The following is a 19304-nucleotide window of genomic DNA, read 5'->3' on the forward strand; positions in this document are numbered from 1 at the left end:
GGATTAAATAAATTGTAGACATTAGCGAGTGCATGTCAACTTTCAGAATGTAAACACTCGCTTGGTGGAACAGAATTTAAGTATTGCTGAACAGGGAGACATGTTGTCAAATCTTTTCATCTTCAATTCATCAGGACAAACACAAGAATGCCAAATTTCAAACAATTATAACAATTTATACCACAAGAGAAAAGGGTGCTGATTGTTTGGCAAGTTGACTCTGATTGGCTGAGATGTCACCATGGAGAAAGCAACACGGAACTACAGGCTCCCATATTCTGGATAATTCAAAATGGCACAAGGCTTGACCACATGGTCCTTTTGTTTGAAGAGAATGGGCCCCTGCCTATGTCGCTTTTAGCAAATGTGAATGGGCCACGTTACAAACTCGACCTTACTTTTCAGAATGTAATTTTAAAGCCATACAGTTTAAAAATTGCTAAGGTGACCCATATATTGCTTAAGCTTCTAATATTAGAGAGAATATTGTTGGCTTTTTCTCACATTAGAAATTTCAGTGGCAGTCAGAAAGTGGTGAGTAGAGCATGTTACAGGCATTTATGAAGCCTCGCTTTCCCTGATTTGACAGTATTAGGATAAGCAGAGAAATGTGGGCTGCTTGCTCATACTGCATTCAAATTCTCTAGATACCACAGCAGATGGTGTGGGCAAACTAATGTATAATTTAAGGCCAGAAAAATTAAGAAAATTTACACTGAAGACTATAGGATTATCAACATTGTGAAAGAATCTGAGGAGCTCATGGCTTATTGCAGTGATCTGCAAATTTGAATCCAACTCGAGTAGATAATAAAAAACATTTTCTCTCCAATATCTTTTATTAAGATATTACTCATAGTTTGATTAACTGATTATTTAGTTTACACCAGCAAAAGAAAAAGGCTTTACCCTTTTTTTAGAACATTATTTTGCTTCCTTACTAACAGCAGGGAGTTAATCAAAGAAAGCTCCACACCTCCCATGTATTTGGTTTGGCTGTAGAAAAATGGGATTCAGGGGCATTGCTATTACAGGGAGGTGGGGAGAGAGTGAGTGAGGGGTTTCTACTATCAGGGATACCCAGAAATGCATTGGATGGGGAGTTATCTAGGGTGTCAGCGTGTTCAGATTGCGGGTCTATGTGAATTTGTTAAAATTCAAACCTGAGTATTTGTTGGGTTTGTTGGCATGTCTTGAATTTTTTGGAGTTGAAATGTGCTCTGACAATCCAAAATAACGCTGTAAAGAAAGCATTACACTGCTGTCTAAAATTCATTTTGTTTTCTAGCAAAATTATAGAGAGGTCTCTTACATATATTTTGAATTGATATTGTGAGGGAACCTGTGCCTTTAAGCTTTGTATTTTTTGAGGCAGACCTTAACTGAAAACAGAAACAGAAAAAGGAAACATTGGCAGAATTTCACCCATGTTGGGCGGGCTCGGCGGTGGTGGGTGGGGGCAGGCGGGAAGCTGACCACCTCCTGTGTTCGGGGCTGGAAGGCAATTTCATGCTGGGCGGGCCAATTAAGGCCCACCCAGCATGAAATGCGAGCGGCAGCGCTCAGCGCTGCCTGTGCAGGCGGGGGGAGGAGTGCGAGCCAGGCGAACCCGACCTTTAAGCATGCACGTGAGTGCACGCTTCATAATCTCCCTGAGGCACATAGCTGCCTCAGGAAGCTGAAGAGGTATGAAAAAAATGTAATGAAACATGTCCCCGCTCATGTGACTCTGTCACAAGACTCTGTCACATGAGCAGGGGCATGTTATTAACGAAAAATTATTTCTTAATTTTATTTTAATTTGCTTTTGGAAACCTCTTCCTGCCTGCGGATGAGTTTTCCAAAAAAGTGCAAAGGCTGCTTGGCCTTTTCGCCTGCCTGCCAACTGTAAGGTTGGACAGGCAGCGAAAAATTTCTTTTAATTTTTAATGGCCTTAATAGGCCTTTTAATTGTCGGCGGGCACACTGCCAACTCCGGTGCCCCCCCCCCACCGACCAAAATATCATGCGAGTTCGCAATGACGTCGGGACGCTCGCCCGATGTCATCGCGTGTCATTTTACACTCGGTCGGGTCGGGCGCATGCCCGCTCGCCGAGCTAAAAATTTTACCCATAGAAAGGAAACTGACCGTTCCAGTTTCTAAGGAAACAAAAATAAACAGACTTGGAAAACAAAACTTTTGAGCAGACTGAACCTGGTTGAAAGATAAAAAGGACACTGATCAATCCAAACTGGGTAGCAGCAGTTGATGAGTCCAGTGGCACAGAGCAAGCAAACTGAAGAAGGCAGATTCCAGATCCAGAAGCTGAGAATAAGTTGCTGCAGCTGTTTCTATTACTTGAAGATAAGACTGGTGGAACTATGCCATCCAGATTGAGTTAAGGAGATTCTGTAGACATGTGTCATTTTTGAAGACCGTGCCCATGGAACGCAGGTTGGTTGTGCGCCAATGTCAGCTGGGATCAAGTGAGCTCCTAGAAGGAGAGCTGAAATTCTTCCTGAGGAAGCCAGGGCTTTGAATGACTGTGACTGAGTTTAATTCCCATATGCTATGTGGAGTGTCGAGTCACTTTTTGTAAAATTTGTCTCAGTTGTATCGGCCATTTAATGTGTAATTTATTTTTTATAATTGACTGCAATTTGCCTGTTAATTCATGTTCAACATATATTGTTTCCGGATGTTAGAGTATAGGAGATTACCTAAGGTAGCATTTAGTGTTTCATTTGTTTAGTATTGTAAAAATCCTTCTGTTTTAAACTGTGAAACCTTGTGGCTTCATTCTTTTAGTAAATAACTGGGGTTTTGTATTTCTTCTCTTTAAAAACAATTTGCTGGCCTCTACCAATATCATAACAAATTAATATTATGTACTTTAAATGAGCAATTGGTTTAGGGTATCTGTCCACTGAACAGTTTTCTTAACTTTGTAAACTTGAACTATTTTACAATGTCAATGACCAATTCTTTATAATGTGAATTAGAAACCATACAAAACCATATGTCGGCAGAATACTAACAAGTAGTACATTTTGGAATACTGTGCCTGAATTGTTGTCATGTTATTAAATGTTCTGAAATTGTGCATAACGTTAAAAGATCTTTTAAGATTAATTTACAGAATCTATGACTAACACTCAATTCACTAACTAATCAGAATATCTCTGATCACAAGCTCCTTCAACAAACCATTTGCATGTCATTATATGTAGACTCATTCTCTTGTGTAACAAATCAATGCAGTGTTTCATCCTGCACTAATGAAACTATTGCATAGGTGGGACAAACTAATCCATATGTGGTGTAAAATTCAGATTGGTATTACCCATTGGTTGCACATTACAGGTACCGTTTGGCATCCACAATGGCTCCCACAGTGGGTGGGTGCGGTTTTAGGGTGTGTTGCACCAAACGCCATATTGGTAAGCTTGTTAGCCTGTGCCCAGTGAATGGCCATTGCAAATGCAGAGCAGAGTGATTATGATGGGAAATGCATGTAATGCATTACATGTATGTAATGCAGATTTGATGCCAGCACTACCATTTTGGAACGCAGCACTCCAGCTAATGCCCTTTCTTAACATTGCATCACTGAACTTGCAATCAATAGTAGGAAGGACCTCCAACCCCCAGCAATGCTATTGAAAAGGGATCATCAACTATTTACAGTTCAGTTGCTGTTGATTTCTTTTGGCTGGTGCTACAATTCTTCAAATGTTTGGTACTTTCTATTGTTGTTTAACATTATCAAAGTCTATAGGAATGGGTGTAGCAAGTGCGGAGTGACATTTTTCTCACTTCAAGGCTTCAACACAAACCAATTGCTCCCAGGCACAGGTGCAGAAGTAGCCACCCAGCTTGGAATACAGCATAGTTTGGGAAATGAACAAAGGGCATGGAAGGTGGGGCATCTGCTGGAAGAGATCAAAGGAGGAGGCGGGGAAGAAGGGCTCTCAGTCGGAGGTTATATCCACCCAGGGTTTTCAGGGAGCATTCCTCCTGAACCTCAATGACAAAGTGTGCAATGCCTATGCTTCTGTAAGGATGTCCTCAATGAAAATGCTGCAATCACTGCTGTAACCTGTAGGGCAAGGACAACATTTCAAATGGCTGTGAAGGTGACCACAATGATGAGCCCCTATGTATCTGGCTCCTTCTAGGCTAGAGCTACAGATATTTACAACATCCCACAATTTGTTCTCCACTGTTGCATGAGGGATGTCGCTGTTGACCCATTGAGAGTTAACTACATTTCATTCTCGCTTGTCGGATAGGAGTAGGCAGTGTAAGCACAGTGACCCTCCCCATGGTGCAAAGTGCCATTGACTGCACGCACATCACTTTATGGCGACCACTTATCAACTCTATACCACAACTGAAGGAGACCATAGGCAGAGAATCATGCAATATCCTGGTACCCTGGTAGCAGGAATGATGCCTTCATTCTTTGCCAGTCCACTGTGCCAGATGTATTTCAGCTTTCATTGGAAGACTAAAGGATGGCTGCTGAATGACAAAGGCTGACCACCTGCCTGAGGCACACATGGGCAAAATGCATATAATGAATCCATGCTGCCATATTAAATGTAATAATAGAGCAGACCACTGGCATGCTGAAGCAATGCTTTCACTGCTTGGAGCACTTTGGAAGAGCCCCGCAGTACTTGGCAAGGCAGGTGTCATGATTCATGGTGGTTGCATGCTGCAAAACATTGCTATCATGAGAGCACAGCCCTTGCCACCAGCTATATGGCAAGCAGCTGAGAAGAGGGAGCATGAGTAGGTGGAGCAGAAGGAGTAGGAAGAGAAGAGGTAATCTGTTATGTCTTCTGCTTCCCACAAGTTAGGAATAATCACACTTTAGGCTCAAAATGCTGGAACTTTATTGAGTGCATTTCTTACAGTTCTTCATGTGGTTGGCATACTGATAGACTGATACGTTGTTACTCAGCACATGACTGCAGTCCGTCAGTGAATGTGGCACTCCAGGATATATATTCACAGAACAATTATTTTCAGCACTTTATGAATCATATAACAATATCATATGCCTCTTTCTTTAAAATAAAATATAGTGCCTCTACATCAATATAACTGTTCCAATCATTGCATTTTTTTCTAAACTAAAGAAGATTAACAATTGAATTTTATAAATAAACTGAAACCCTTGAGTCTTTTATAGCTTGTTTTCTTTTCTCATAAAAATATTATTCACAGGATCACTTAAGTGGTAAGATGTTGTGCCTCCATCTTGTGGATTTGGCATTCAATGCTCTCTGTAGTGAGTTGGCATGTTGCACAGGCGATGTTGTGAGTGTTGTTCCTGGTGTTGTTGGAGTTGTGCTCGATGTTCCTAATGTATAATTTGCTGGTGATGTAGTTGATATTACGCTGCTTGTTAGTGATGCAGCTGATGTTGTCTCACTGGTTAATGATGTTGCTGGTGTTGCTGATGATCTTTTCTGCTTTTCCAGCTCAGGTGTAGGTCGAATATGGACTCTGTTCCTTCTCATTTGCTTACCGGTTTCAGTCTCAATGATGTACATGACCTGGAGGTCTCAGCTTCACCAACAACTTCCATAATTAGATCCCTTAGATGTACAGCTTGCCCTTTCAGCAACTCAGGCAGAGATTTAGCATGCTTGTGAAGTGTTGGACCTCCTTTTACCTGTGCGTCAATGAGTGTTGTCTTACTTCCTCCTGGTCACTTGGAGGGAGTATCTTGCTGGCCAAAGTTGTCTTATATTTTCTTCCATTCAACAGCTGTGCAGGCGATTTCATGTCTGCCTTGAGAGGCATAGATCAGAGTGACAATAGGGCAAGGTTTGGGTCTTCCTTTGTCTCTTGGCATTTCGTGGGGGTTCCCTTGACCGTGTCTTTCTATAAACCCATGTCCCCTTGGGTTATGTGGTGATGAGGTGATGATGTTGAACCCACACTGTTCAGCGAATTCCTTAAATTCTCTGGAGGTGAATTGAGTTCCATTGCCACATATTATTCTTTCAGGAAACCCTTGCTCAGTGAACAGAAATCATACTGCTGAGATGATTGCAATAGCTCTCAAATTTTTCACCCATAGGATAAAAGGGAACTTTGAGTAGTAGTCTGCATCAATGAGATACCATTCTTGATTGTGTGTGAACAATCTGGCTCCCACAGTGTGCCGTGGCCTGGGTGGTACTTCCAAAGATATGATCTCCACTTTTTGTTATGTATTTCTGTACTTTTGGCATACATTGTATGTGAACGACATCCTTTTGATGCCTTTGTATATGCCTATCCAGTACACAGCTGATCTGGCTCTGAGCTTACGCTTCTCTATTCCCATGTGTCCTTCGTGTATCTTCTGCAGAAGTGCTTCCTGTATTGTTTTGGATATGATTATTCTGGATGCGGCTAGCAAAACACCATCTTCTAGTGAGGTGTCATCCCTGATATGCCAGTACTGTGTATTGCTGGCTGTGTTTGCTGTATCTTATCAAGCCATCCCTGGAGCACTTGTTGAGAGAGCATCTATAACTCTTCATCTTTGCTGGTCTCATCTCTAACTTGACCCAGTTTTGGTGGGTGTTACATTTCCTAGATGATAAACCTTTACACCTAGATCTCGTATCCCATGTTTTTCAGGTAGTGACAACTGAAATAGGGCATCTTCTAGTGCCATTCCTCTTCCTCCCATGTATTTCAGAGTGAAATGTAACTTTGAACCATCAAGAGTAATCTCTGCAGTCCTGCTGGAGCTCTACACAGATTTTTCTTGTGGATTTGTTCCAGTAGATAATGATCACTCTCCGCTATGACTTTCTCTCATAAAGAGGAAAAACTGATGGCATTCGCATTCAAAGCTCTAAAATCAACTGAGACCAGATATTCCAACATAGAAAGACAGGCTTTGGCAGTCGTGTACGGATGTGAGAAATGTATGGAATTTCTCACATCTATACAAAAATGCCAAAAGCTCTCTTTCTATGTTGGAATATCTGGTCTTAGTTGATTTTAGAGTTTTGAATGCGAATGCCATCAGTTTTTCCTCTTTTACTAGAGCTGCTCCCAGTCTTTTTGTAGAAGAATCTACTTGCAGAATGATAGGTTTCTTTCTGTTGTCATATGTCTCCTTGCATACTACCTTTTTGAATTTGTTGAAATGCCTCTTGTGACTCTGACCACTGGAACTCAACATGTTCTCTCATCAGCCCTCATAGGATTGCAGTGCGTTCTGACATGTGAAGTATGAAACAATTCACGTACTGGGTAAAGCCAAGGAAACTTCTCAACTCTTTCTTGTTTTTTGGAACTTCCATCTCAGAGATGGCTGTGACTTTTTCAGGACTCAGCTTGACTCTGTCAGGTGTGGACACAGTTCCAAAAACTGGCATTCTGTCACTTCACAATCCAATTGTCTGTGTTTAGCTTGATCCCAGCTTTCCTGGCTCTCTTCATGGTGTCATGCAGATGGTGGTCAAGATCATTTCCATCTTCACCATAGACCTGGACATCATCAGCTTTGCTGACTGCTCCTTTACATCCTTGGTATGTCTTGTCTACTTTCTGCTGGGACACATCTTGGCTCAATTTAAGTCCAAAAGCATGAATTAGTACCAGCCAAAGGGTGTTTTGGTGTGTTGATTGTTGTCAATAGCGAAGATTCTTCATCAAGCTTCAAGTTCCAGTAGCCATTTCTGGCATCAAGTTTGCTGAAAGCTTCCAACCGGCTCATCAAAACGCTTTAGGTACACTTATACCAAACCTTCCTTGCTTATGATTGGAGGTCACTTTTCAATGGGTGCACTACCTTCAACCCTCAGTGCCGCCTCATTCATCTCATGGTTTACTGAGGTAACCTGCAGCTCTTCACAACTGCTAAAGCTCAGGATAGCTGGACCATCTGTTTCAGTGATGTAGAACATACAGTTAACATATTTTCCTCTGTGAGTCCCTCATATTTGGATTGCCCTGGCTATTGAATCTCAGTTACCCCATATGTCATTAACACAATGTTGCTTGATTTCAGAGCATCTTTCCTTGGGTAGCCATTTTTACCTTTAAATTTTCAGGAAAGATCCTCTGGTATAGTCTGAGTGGGATGATATTACTCTGTCCTCTGGTATCAAACTTCAGCTTCAGATTTATGGTTTTGAGCTTATTTCTCACTCTCTCTTTCTGATCTGAATGGTTGTGTGAATTTCTTTTCTCTGGTAACAGTTGCATCCAGCCATTTCATGCAGTTGTATGGTTCCTAAGCCTATTGTGTTCTCACCATCCCCAGGGTATGGATAGTTTTCTTTATTTGACTTCTCATTTGTCCTGTTGCTCTGTGTCTGATAACTCATTTACCATCTTTTTTTTGTTCTGCACATCTTTTCCCAGTGATTGGGTCTTCCACAATTCTGCAGTTTGATCCATATGCAGGACGTTTGCTTCTGTCCGTAAGCTCATGTGGTTGCCCACAACTCTTGCACATCTTTCTCTCTGTCAGGCATGCATTCTTTGTTGTTGTTTCACTGCAGCAATCCTATTACTTTTCTCTCGACCCAACTGAAAGCTGGACTGGCCTACATGTGACCCTGGATCCATACCAATGTGGTTGACTCTTAGCTGCCCTTTGAAATGATCTAGCAAGCCACCCAGTTGTGAGCAGCTCACTGTCAAGGGCAGTTAGGGATGGGCAACGCATGCTGGCCATGCCAGTGTCACTCATATCCCAAGAACAAATTCTCAAGAGTTTTGCAGGTGCCTTTGTCTATCCTTGTGCTCTTACGCAGTGCTATTGCAGTAGTTGCAGCATGGTTCATGGAAGGCTGCTGACTTTCAGTAAGTGAAAGAGCAGATGGCCTTGGGGGACATTCTTGAGTAGCTCTGGGCCTAGAATACCCAGCTGAGAGTGCACCACCTCAGTATGGGCCGCAGATTGACAGGCAACAGCAAGGGCATTGGCAGACTGGCAGCAGTTGGAGGACAAATATTGTCTTCCTGAGAGAGGACAGCATGTTTGTGTTCCACAGAGTCACTGGCACTCAACACTGGGGTGTTGCTACAGTAGTCCTAGTAATCTGTTGGAGGACAGCTAGCTGGACTGCTTTGATACCTTGCAAGCCGCTTTGAACACTATAATCCACAGCCATGATGACAGCAGGCTGAACCTGCATGACAACTAACTGACCTTGCATGACTTCAGGCTGAGCTTCCATTGCAGTATCCAGATGTTGGATGGCTTCTGCTCAAGTTGCAGTGAAAATTGACCATCAGACACTGCATCATAGTTGGGTCCACAAGTATGCTGATGGAGTTGGCCACCACTTCCATGCAGCAAAGGATGGGTTCCACACTCCATACAAAGCCCTGTGCCAAGTTGGCGCTGGACTCCTTCATACTCCTTGACATTGACTGCAGGCTTTCTGGCAGGTTTCCCAATGCGCCAGGGATTTAGTTGTACATACCTGTCAGCCTCTTTCTGTACATTGCCCTATCAAGGTGCTTTTCTGAGTCCTCTGCAACAGAATTTGTGTACAACCTTGGCATCTGGCAAACTGGCTGCTACACTATCCTTTCCTGCTGCCCTGGCTGCCTAGTATCTCACCACATGCTGATTTTGCCTCTAAGCTATCTTCTAAATAATGCGCAGTGTCAGAATTGGAGTTGGTGGCTGTGAGTATGAAATCAAGTTAAGGTCTTCATCATCACTGCCTTCTTGCTGATCCTCCACTGCCTGGCCATATTACATTTCTTTCGTGTCTGCAATGAGAAAGGCACAAGGTTAAGGTTGTGGGGCTGTGAAAGGGGTGGGGAGGGTGGGGGGGGTGGTCCGCGGAGGGGAGGGGGGTTGGGGTTGTGGTTATTGCATGCTTACGCCATATGAAACTTGTAAATCAGAAGAGAGTGTTTGATGGGGAAGGTGGGATGCAAGAAGGAGATTAGACATGAGAATGCCAGCATCTTTGATTTGCTCAGCACCTCTTCTAGCCACCACCTCTGCAATAGACATCTTAATAAGGGCCGACAGTATCTCCTCCACGTGAGATTAGAACATGCAGGCACACCTGTCCCTCTCGGGTTAGCTCCTGCTGCCTCTGCTTGCACGTCACCTTGTCCTGCTAGAGAGAATGAAGTGTGTAGGTGAGTGTTGTGCAATCTGGTTGGCTATGCAGCTGTCAAGTTTGAATAGTTGGCTGTGTGTGGAAGCTATAAGATGCAAGTGTAAGGCTTGCAGCAGTGCTACGTGTGTGAGGGTATAGCGTAGCATATGAACTTGAGGAGCTGATTGATAGAGTTTGTTGGTAGATGAGTGATGGGACTGTGGTGAATTAGGTTGTGTCTGAGGCTAGTGATGCAATTGGATATGACATTTGAAGATACATTCACTGACCTTGACCACTCATGTGGGCTCATTGAATTTCTTGTGGCACTACATTCAGGTCCTCATAGCTTGATGCCTGGCATTGATCTCCACAGTTGCCTGTTCTCATTGCCGTCTGAGTGTTTGTCTACAGGGCCTTCTGATCCCCTGTGGATACAGGACATCCATCCTCTTTTGCACCTCCTCCGCCAAGGCTTCTAGTGCAGTGTCTGAAAACCTTGGGAGGTCGCTCCCTCTCATGTGCCATTCTTCTGTCTTATTCATGTCAGATTCAGGTCCCACAGGACTGCCAGCATTTACCCTGTTAGGGCCTCATGGAACATCCTGCCACCTGTGCCCAAAGATCTGTGGGTCAAGAATCAGCCTGTTCACTCACATGAAGACCCATGGCTGAAACTTGCAATGCTGAGCAGATGTCATTCTCGAATTGAGGGACAGCAGGCGACAACTCCTGCCATAAGCAATTCCACTTTAAGAGGCGCAGGCTAGTTTTAACTAGCACAGAGTAGTTTTAACTGGTGCTAGCTACTCACAATATTGGTCCCCTGGCCAGGTGTCTAGCCAATGGACTGTACATTAGTGGTGGCTCAATGCTGAAATAATTGAAAACAGCAGCAGCATGAAGTCCGCATTCTGCCTCCATTGCAGTAAATGGGCCTAGTTAATCATGTGTTGTAATCCTCATTTTGGGGGTTAGAAAATTTAGGGGTACAATGGCCTTTCTGAACATAGACTGATGTGTTATTTTTCTCTGCTTATATGAAAGAAAAAATCTTTTAAAATATTGGGCAGTATTTTCCCCCCGTCAGGGGCGAAGTTGAAATGTGGGCGTGTGGAGATGCACCTCCGATTGGCGCCCCCAATCAGGGGTGCGGTGCCATTTTACGTGGGCGGGCCAATTAAGGCCTGCCCAGCGTGATGTCCACACGGAAGCGCGCGCCCTGTGCAGGTGGGGGGGGATCCCTAAACCTGAGAGTGCGCTCTTTCGTGCACATGCACGAAAGAGCGCACTCATCTCCCTGTGGCTAAGTGCTGCCTCAGGGAGATCGGCTCTACTGTCAAAAATATTAAAAATAGAAAAAAAAAAATTCCCTGACATGTCCCCTCATGTGACACTGTCACATGAGTTGGGACATGTCCGTAATTTTAAAAAAAACTTTAGTTAAATTTTTTAAAACCTGCATGAAACCTCATCCCGCCCTGGATGAGGTTTCATGTTTTTTCTAATTCCCGCCAGGGCTCCTGGCCTGCCTGCCAACCTTAAGGTTGGACGGGCAGGTCCATTAATTAGTTTTATGACTCTGTCAATGGCCTCAATTGGCCATTGACAGGTCAGTGGGCGCACAGCTGATTTTGCTGATCCTCCACCTACCTGAAAATGTAAATGGAGCGCGGTGACGTCGGGAGTTCCGCCTGACGTCACCATGCGTCATTTTATGCCCGCTCACCGACGGGAAAATCCTGCCCATTGTACCCCTATCTAATCTCTTGTAAGCTTCGATTTGTATCACAGTCCCCGCCACTTATACTACACATACTCATGGTAAGCAACAATATAATACCGGTCAATCAACAATCACTATTTTCAAAAATGTGGCCTACTCTGTATGATGTGGGCAGACTATCTTGGGCAGTTCAAGAAGCATTTTGACTCTTTGTTGAAGATAGAGAGTATTTGAAATCCTTTAAAAACTCTGACATTTTAGTGGAAAAATGAACAATATAAAAGAAACTGTATTTACTAATTTCCCACAAAATCCAGAGAAAAGAAGTAGAAGTTGCTGTTGTCACAGAGCAAATGGCAGCAGCGGTCTCTGCCTATGACCTGCCCTGGTGAGTGACTATTGAATGGTGGGAGAGGAGGGAATGGGAGGGGAAGAGTTAGCAGGAGATGGCGAGGGAGAGAGAGGAAGTAAGAGCCTTGAATCATTTTCTTCAAAGAAATCACATGTTACTTATTTCCTGCCTCTTCAATGTGAGCTAACCAATTTCTGAACCGTTGCTGCTACTTTTGTGAATGCCTTTCAATTATTAACGCAGAAGTTTCAAACACAAGTTAGTAAGCTCATGATTCGAATACATTAATATCAACTTTAAGCTCAGCACTGTTTTTTGTAGTTTATTTGATACAGTCTCTAGCATCCATCAAATGCTGTTACCTTTAGCAAACATGGTTTACTAAAGATATTAATTTTTAATGCATTCTGAATCCTCTGGAGGTTCTGCTTATATGGTTTTACTGTCCAATGCTTATTATTGGTGAATTTCATTAACACTGTGGCCGCTATAAGACGATGTGGGATATCTGCTCATCTTTGAGTCAGACCACTGTGAGTTCAAGGCCCACTCTAGGATTTGAGCATGCAATCTAGGCTGACATTTATGTCCAGCAATAATAAATTACTGTGTTGTCTGAGATAATGAGGTAGAAATTCATCTTAGGCAGTTGTGCAAAACCGGTGGTATTGGATTGGCCACCTGTTATCGTCTTGAGTTCGGGGTCGAGATGGGGTTTCTTTAGGGTTTGCCTGATACCCTAAGAATGCTACCATATACTGTTATTCGTAAGAATCATTCTTGTTTATTTTCACATCTGTATAAACCTCGTACTCTACGTAAGGCTGTACTTCTGCTCCCCAATAGATCTTTGTCTCTTAGCCATGTGACATTGCATCATAGTTATATCAATAGTTATATTAGTATCAAATGCTTCTGGTATTAACCCTTTACTCTACATCTTCCCTCACGTCTTTATCCCAACTATATACATCCACTCTTCCATCACCCCCTACACCTCAACCCCCTCCCACGGCACCTTCCCATGCAACCGCAGATGGTGCAACACCTGCCCTGTCGCTTCCCCTCTCCTCACAGTCCAAGGGCCCAAACACTCCTTTCAAGTGAAGCAGCATTTCACTTGCACTTCCCTCAATTTAGTCTACTGCATTCGTTGCTCCCAATGCGATTTCCTCTACAATGGAGAGACCAAACGCAGACTGGGTGACCGCTTTGCAGAACACCTTTGGTTTGTCTGCAAGCATTACCCAGACCTCCCTGTCGCTTGCCATTTCAACACTCCACCCTGCTCTCATGCCCACATGTCCGACCTTGGCTTGCTGCATTGTTCCAGTGAAGCTCAAAGCAAACTGGAGGAACAGCACCTCATCTTCCGACTAGGCACTTTACAGCCTTCCGGACTGAATATTGAGTTCAACAATCTTAGATCATGAACTCTCTCCTCCATCCCCACCCCCTTTCCGATCCCCCCTCCCGACTTTTCCCCCAATAATTTATATAGATTTTTCTTTTCCCACCTATTTCCGTTATTTTTAAATGTATTTCCATCCATTGTTTTATATCTACCTTTTAGCCTTTTTTGATTCCTTCGCCCCTCCCCACACCCGCTAGGGCTATCTGTACCTTGCTTGTCCTGCTTTCTACCCTTAATTAGCACATTCCTTAGATAATATCACCACCTTCAACACCTCTTTGTTCCTTTATCTGTGACATCTTTTGGTTATCTCCACCTATCACTGGCTCTACTTGTCCCACCCCCCCTTAAACCAGCTTATATTTCACCTCTCTTCTATTTTTACTTAGTTCTGTTGAAGGGTCATTTGGACTCGAAACGTTAACTGCGTTCCTCTCCGCAGATGCTGCCGGACTTGCTGAGTTTTTCCAGGTATTTTTGTTCTTGTTTTGGATTTCCAGCATCCGCAGTTTTTTGCTTTTATTTTAAAGACAGTAGAACCATCACAGGGATATCCTGAGAACATGATACCATGTTATACAAATGCAAGTTTGTTCTTTTGCATCATTCACTATAGGCAGCTTTATTTACTTGCACAGTTAAAATGGAGACCTGATAGACTTGGTAGTAAATGGTTCAGATTTGCCTCAGAGATTCGTTTTATGGCAGTAAAGTCTTGGGTGAAATATTTGACACTCAAAAAAATCTTGAAGCTATTTCCTCAGACTGCACAGAATCCATTAAGTTAATCTCTAGTGCTCACTCCTTTGAATTGTCTGCTTTCAAACTTTCAATTAATTTATCTTCTAAAAAAACAGTCCTCTGTTAGCCATCAGAGATCATTGTATCTTCATTTCAATGTATTACCTTGGTTAGATAAGCTTTTAATGTGTTTCTGTCTTTGTTGCTATGGTTTCCATCCAACTGTACAACATGACTCAATGTTTTCAGACATTTTCAAGGATATAGTTCCAAAATACTTCTGTCATACATAAGTGTTGCAATATTAGTTAGATATGTTCTTATTGTGGCAAACTATTCACACTGCTGTATTTTGACAGTAAAAATGTTTTTCAAGTAATCAGCAATTTATTAAATAGCTTTGCCTTTAGATTAAAGTTATTTAATATTATTATAAATATTGGAAATTTAGATAACCAATGAATTATAAATATAATTTTCTCTTTCACAGCTCTATTTAAAGTGTGAAATCAGTTGCAGAATTTCATATTTAGATGTTGCCTTCAATTTGATATTATGTCAATATATAATGACTAGATGAAACATTTTGCTCATGAAATATGATATCACATTGATAATCCAGTTAATAACTTCTAGTCCCAAAGCATTTTAGGGTGCTACTAATATTTATCTCAGAAGTTCAATTTTTTTTTGAATTTTATGCGGTTCATATTTCAACATAGGAAAATGTTATAAAAGCAAGGCATAGACATTGCCCCAAGTGTGGCAACAAAATCTGAGGCAGGAACTATGGGCAGAATTTTCCCCCCATTCGGTGGGGGGTGGGGGTTGCAGGGAAAGTTCAGGAATGGGTGCACCTCCGATCAGCTCCCTCAATTGGGGGTGCGCCACCATTTTACGTGGGCAGGCCCGCCCAGCGTGACGCCAGCATGGAAGCACTATGCGCTCCCTGTGTGGGTGGGGGGAGGGGATTCCCTGAGCACGCATGCGCACGAAAGAGCGCATTCATCCCCCTGAGGCTAAGTGCTGCCTCAGGGCGATCGGCTCCACAATAAAAAATGTTAAAAACAGAAAAAAAAAATCCCTGCTATGTCCCCTCATGTGATACTGTCACATGAGTTGGGACACGTCCATCACTTTTAAATACACTTTTATTAAAATTTTAAAAATCTACATGAAACCTCATCCCGCCCATGGATGAGGTTTCATGCTTTTTCCAATGCCTGCCAGGGCTCCCGGCCTGCCCGCCAACCTTAAGGTTGAACGGGCAGGTCTACTAATTACTTTAATTACTTTGTCAATGGCCTCAATAGGCCATTGACAGGTCGGTGGGCGCACAGCTGATTCGGCCCTGCCGACTTGAAAATTGAAATGAGGTATGGTGACGTCGGGAGTTCCGCCCGACATCATCCCATGTCATCTTATGTGTTGGTGAGCGGGCCCCGCAACCCCACTCACCAACCGGGAGTTTCAATAACTGTGTTAAAACGTCATTATATGTTTGTTAATTGTTGCTGGTCTATTGTTTATGTAATATAATTTTAACATAAATATTTCAATTCTTGGATCCTCCATCATATGCATATATTACATATGTGAAAAGGAGTGAGCTGTTCTTCAGTTCATCCAGGCATCCAAATTAACTTGTGACATCCTTGGATGCTCACAAATATTGTTTTACTTCAGGGTCCTTCTTCAGCCAAACATCCTTTGCAATCCTGATGTTCGCCATGGATCTATTATATTTAACTTTTAATAAACCACAACTTTTTAACTCCACACCCAAGAATTCATCATTGGCAGAAATAAATTAATAGTATTCCAAATATGCATTATTAACACTCCATATTTTATATATTTAATTGTCTTATAGTTCTAATTCCCATATTAGAAAAAAAATCTGATGGTGCCATTATAGCCCCAGATTTTTTTATTCAGCTTTTTGTGGTGTGTTAGGAAGATAAGATGCAGTTCCTTATCTGAGAGGTATATTGGTTTCTCATTACCTATGAAGAAAATAGATTTTATTAAGCACCAGTACACTCTGAAGTAATCTAAGAAAAAGTAGGATCCTGGGCATCTGGTGATGAACCAACTGTTGAATTCAACTTCTTTTTCTATAACGTTTGAGTTTAATCAACTGAGAAATAACAGTACCTTTTAAATATGCCATTTAAAAAAAATCTCACTGATGCAATTATATTCAAAATGATGAAGGAGGGAGCATCAAAATATTCAACATGGCAAATACACACATTTGCCTAAGGCAGTTATGAAACAATACAGATGTATCATGTCAACATCTTCAGCCTAACTCCTCCATCACAAGATGAGATGTCAGTGACCAGCAACCAACTCAAAACTATATTTTTAATTAAAAGTTTACATTATTGTGGCACAGAACGTTGGACAAGGTTCAAACACATTAGTTCATGAGTTCTCAAAATCAGGTTTGCTGATGTGAATGCATTCAATGCAGGTGTGACACCACTTGATATTGGAGGGAAGGTTATTGAGAAGCCGCTTGAAGTGGTGGGCTTTGTGTGAGGAATACTAACACATGCTCAAGAGTTAATCAAAGACTCATACACTGGCTGTATTCTTTGGTTGCCAGAGATGCATGATAGGAATTAGAATTTTTTTATTCTTTCATGAGATGTGGACATCACCGGCGAGGCCAACATTTGTTGCCCATCCCTAATTGCTCTTGAGCTGAATGGCTTGCTTGGCCATATCAGAAGGCAGTTAAAAGTCAACCACTTTGATATGGGTATGGAATCACATGTAGACCAGACCAGACCAGGTAAGAATTGCAGATCTTCTTGCATAAAGAACATTTATGAACCAGATGGGTTTTTACATCAACCAATGATGGTTTCATGGTCACCATTACTGAGATTAGCTTTATATTCTAGTTTTATTTATGAATTAAAATCTCACCAGCTGCCATGGCAGGATATAACCCATTTCCCCAGAAAATTCACCTGGGCCTCTCCATTACTCGTCCAGTGACATTACCACTACAGCACCATCTCCCCCCAGAAGATGGAACTAAAAAATTTGAACTTCTACAAGGACCCCAGAATTAGACAAAATACTCATCAGTCAGCGTAGAAGTATTCCCCTCCTAAGAAGGATTACGGCCACGGTGAGGATTAGGTTTCTCTTTCCTCGTGTCGTCCACCTACAAAAGTCCCAATTGTTCAACACTCATTATCTCTCCTAGTCTCATGCAGCTGCCGCAGGCTTGACATCCACTGAAATAATTCAACAGCTTCTCCCTGCACTTCTCTTTGCATCCTCCGAAAGGGCCACTGAGACTTTCTTCGCTACATCCTAATGAACAGCAATCCAATTGCACTATTCTATTCTTTCCTGGCCCTTCCCAAACTGCACAGCTGCCAGGGGCTAATATCATCAGCCTCCTTCCCATTTGGCTCATTAATTCTAGCTCTGACTCTATGAACTCTGTCAGTAGAACAGCTATCACCGCTTCTGTCCACATCTCCCTCCAGAATATATGTTCACTTGTGAATAAAGCCTTTGCCATCCATAAGCTAATTGTGTCCAATCAAATTGACATCATAGCTTTGACATAGACATGGCTAAGGGATGATGGCAACTTTCATTATAACTTACACCACTTGCCCTGCTCAAATAGTCGCAGTGGTGATATAACACCTGTCTCTAAATCACACCTTGGTTTGTCTCTCTAATCCTCTGGCAATTACTCCTCCATTGAGCATATCACTTTGTTCCATCATCATGCCTCTTATTTAAAACTATTGTTTTGTAGGCTTCAACCAAAGGTCATTCCCAATTTCTCACTGAGATATCTTTTCGCTTTCCTCCCTCAGTCTCTGCACTGATCCTGTGTGATTTCAACTTCTATCATAGCTCTTTTCAATCTCTGTCCTCTGAGTTTACTGTCATCCTTTCCTTTCTAAATATTCCCCTCCATTTAAACCCTCCTAACTATATTTACAGCCATCTTCTTGATTTTGTCTTCTCATATGTCTTTGCACTTCTATCGTTATTATCATTGACAAGATATTCTCTGTAATTTGCTTGCACCGTACTTTATCCCATTCCACTTTCTCTCCACCCCACCAATCCCACTACTTTCTCTGTCTGTCCCTGAAAAAATCTCTCCCTCCAGCCACTTACAACTGCGCTTTCAAATTCCTGACAAACTAACTTTTGACCTACAATTCATCATGACATTTCTACAGCTACTATTTTGTTAAACCACACCATCTCCACAACCTTTTATGCCCTTGTCCCCAGTAGAATTATTATTCTCTCTCACCCTAATCATTTCTCCAATACACTCGTTGGGCAGGACTTTTACCTCATCGGGCGGGTATGGCAGGCGGGCCCGGGAGCAGTCGCAAAGCTGTCCAGCACCCGCGATGGGGCCCCGGCTACAACTTTGAGTACTGCCAGGGTGGGGGTGGGAAGAGGGCGAGAATGGAAGTTTGAGCATGCACGTGGGTGCGCACAATGACAGCTCCCTGAGGCACAGAGCTGCCTCAGGGAGCTGAAGATTTTTAAAATAAAAAATAAAAAACTTACAAATGTTGAAAACATGTCTCCACTCATGTGACTCTGTCACATGAGCAGGGACATGTTATAAATGACAGGTCAACATTTAAAAAAAATTTAAGTTCCTGTTGGAAACCTCATCCCGGCCGTGGATGAGGTTTCATAAAAAATCCAAAGGCCACCTGGCCAATTTGCCTGCCTGCCAACTGTAAGGTTGGATACGCAGCAAAAAATTGAATTCAATTAATATCTTAATGGCCACCGACCGAAATATCGCTTGTCATTTTACGCTTGAGCAATATGCAGAAATAACATTTCTGCCTGCCTGCGCCCGCTCCTGCACTTCCCCCCCGACAGAGGAAAAATTTCTTCCCATGTGTTACTTCTTCAAAAAACTCCAATGTATTCACTATTTTCCAACCTAATGGAACCTTCCCTGAATCTAGGGAATTTT

Source organism: Cetorhinus maximus, chromosome 11 (genome assembly GCF_964194155.1).
Source record: "Cetorhinus maximus chromosome 11, sCetMax3.hap1.1, whole genome shotgun sequence".
NCBI classification, from domain to species: Eukaryota; Metazoa; Chordata; class Chondrichthyes; order Lamniformes; family Cetorhinidae; genus Cetorhinus; species Cetorhinus maximus.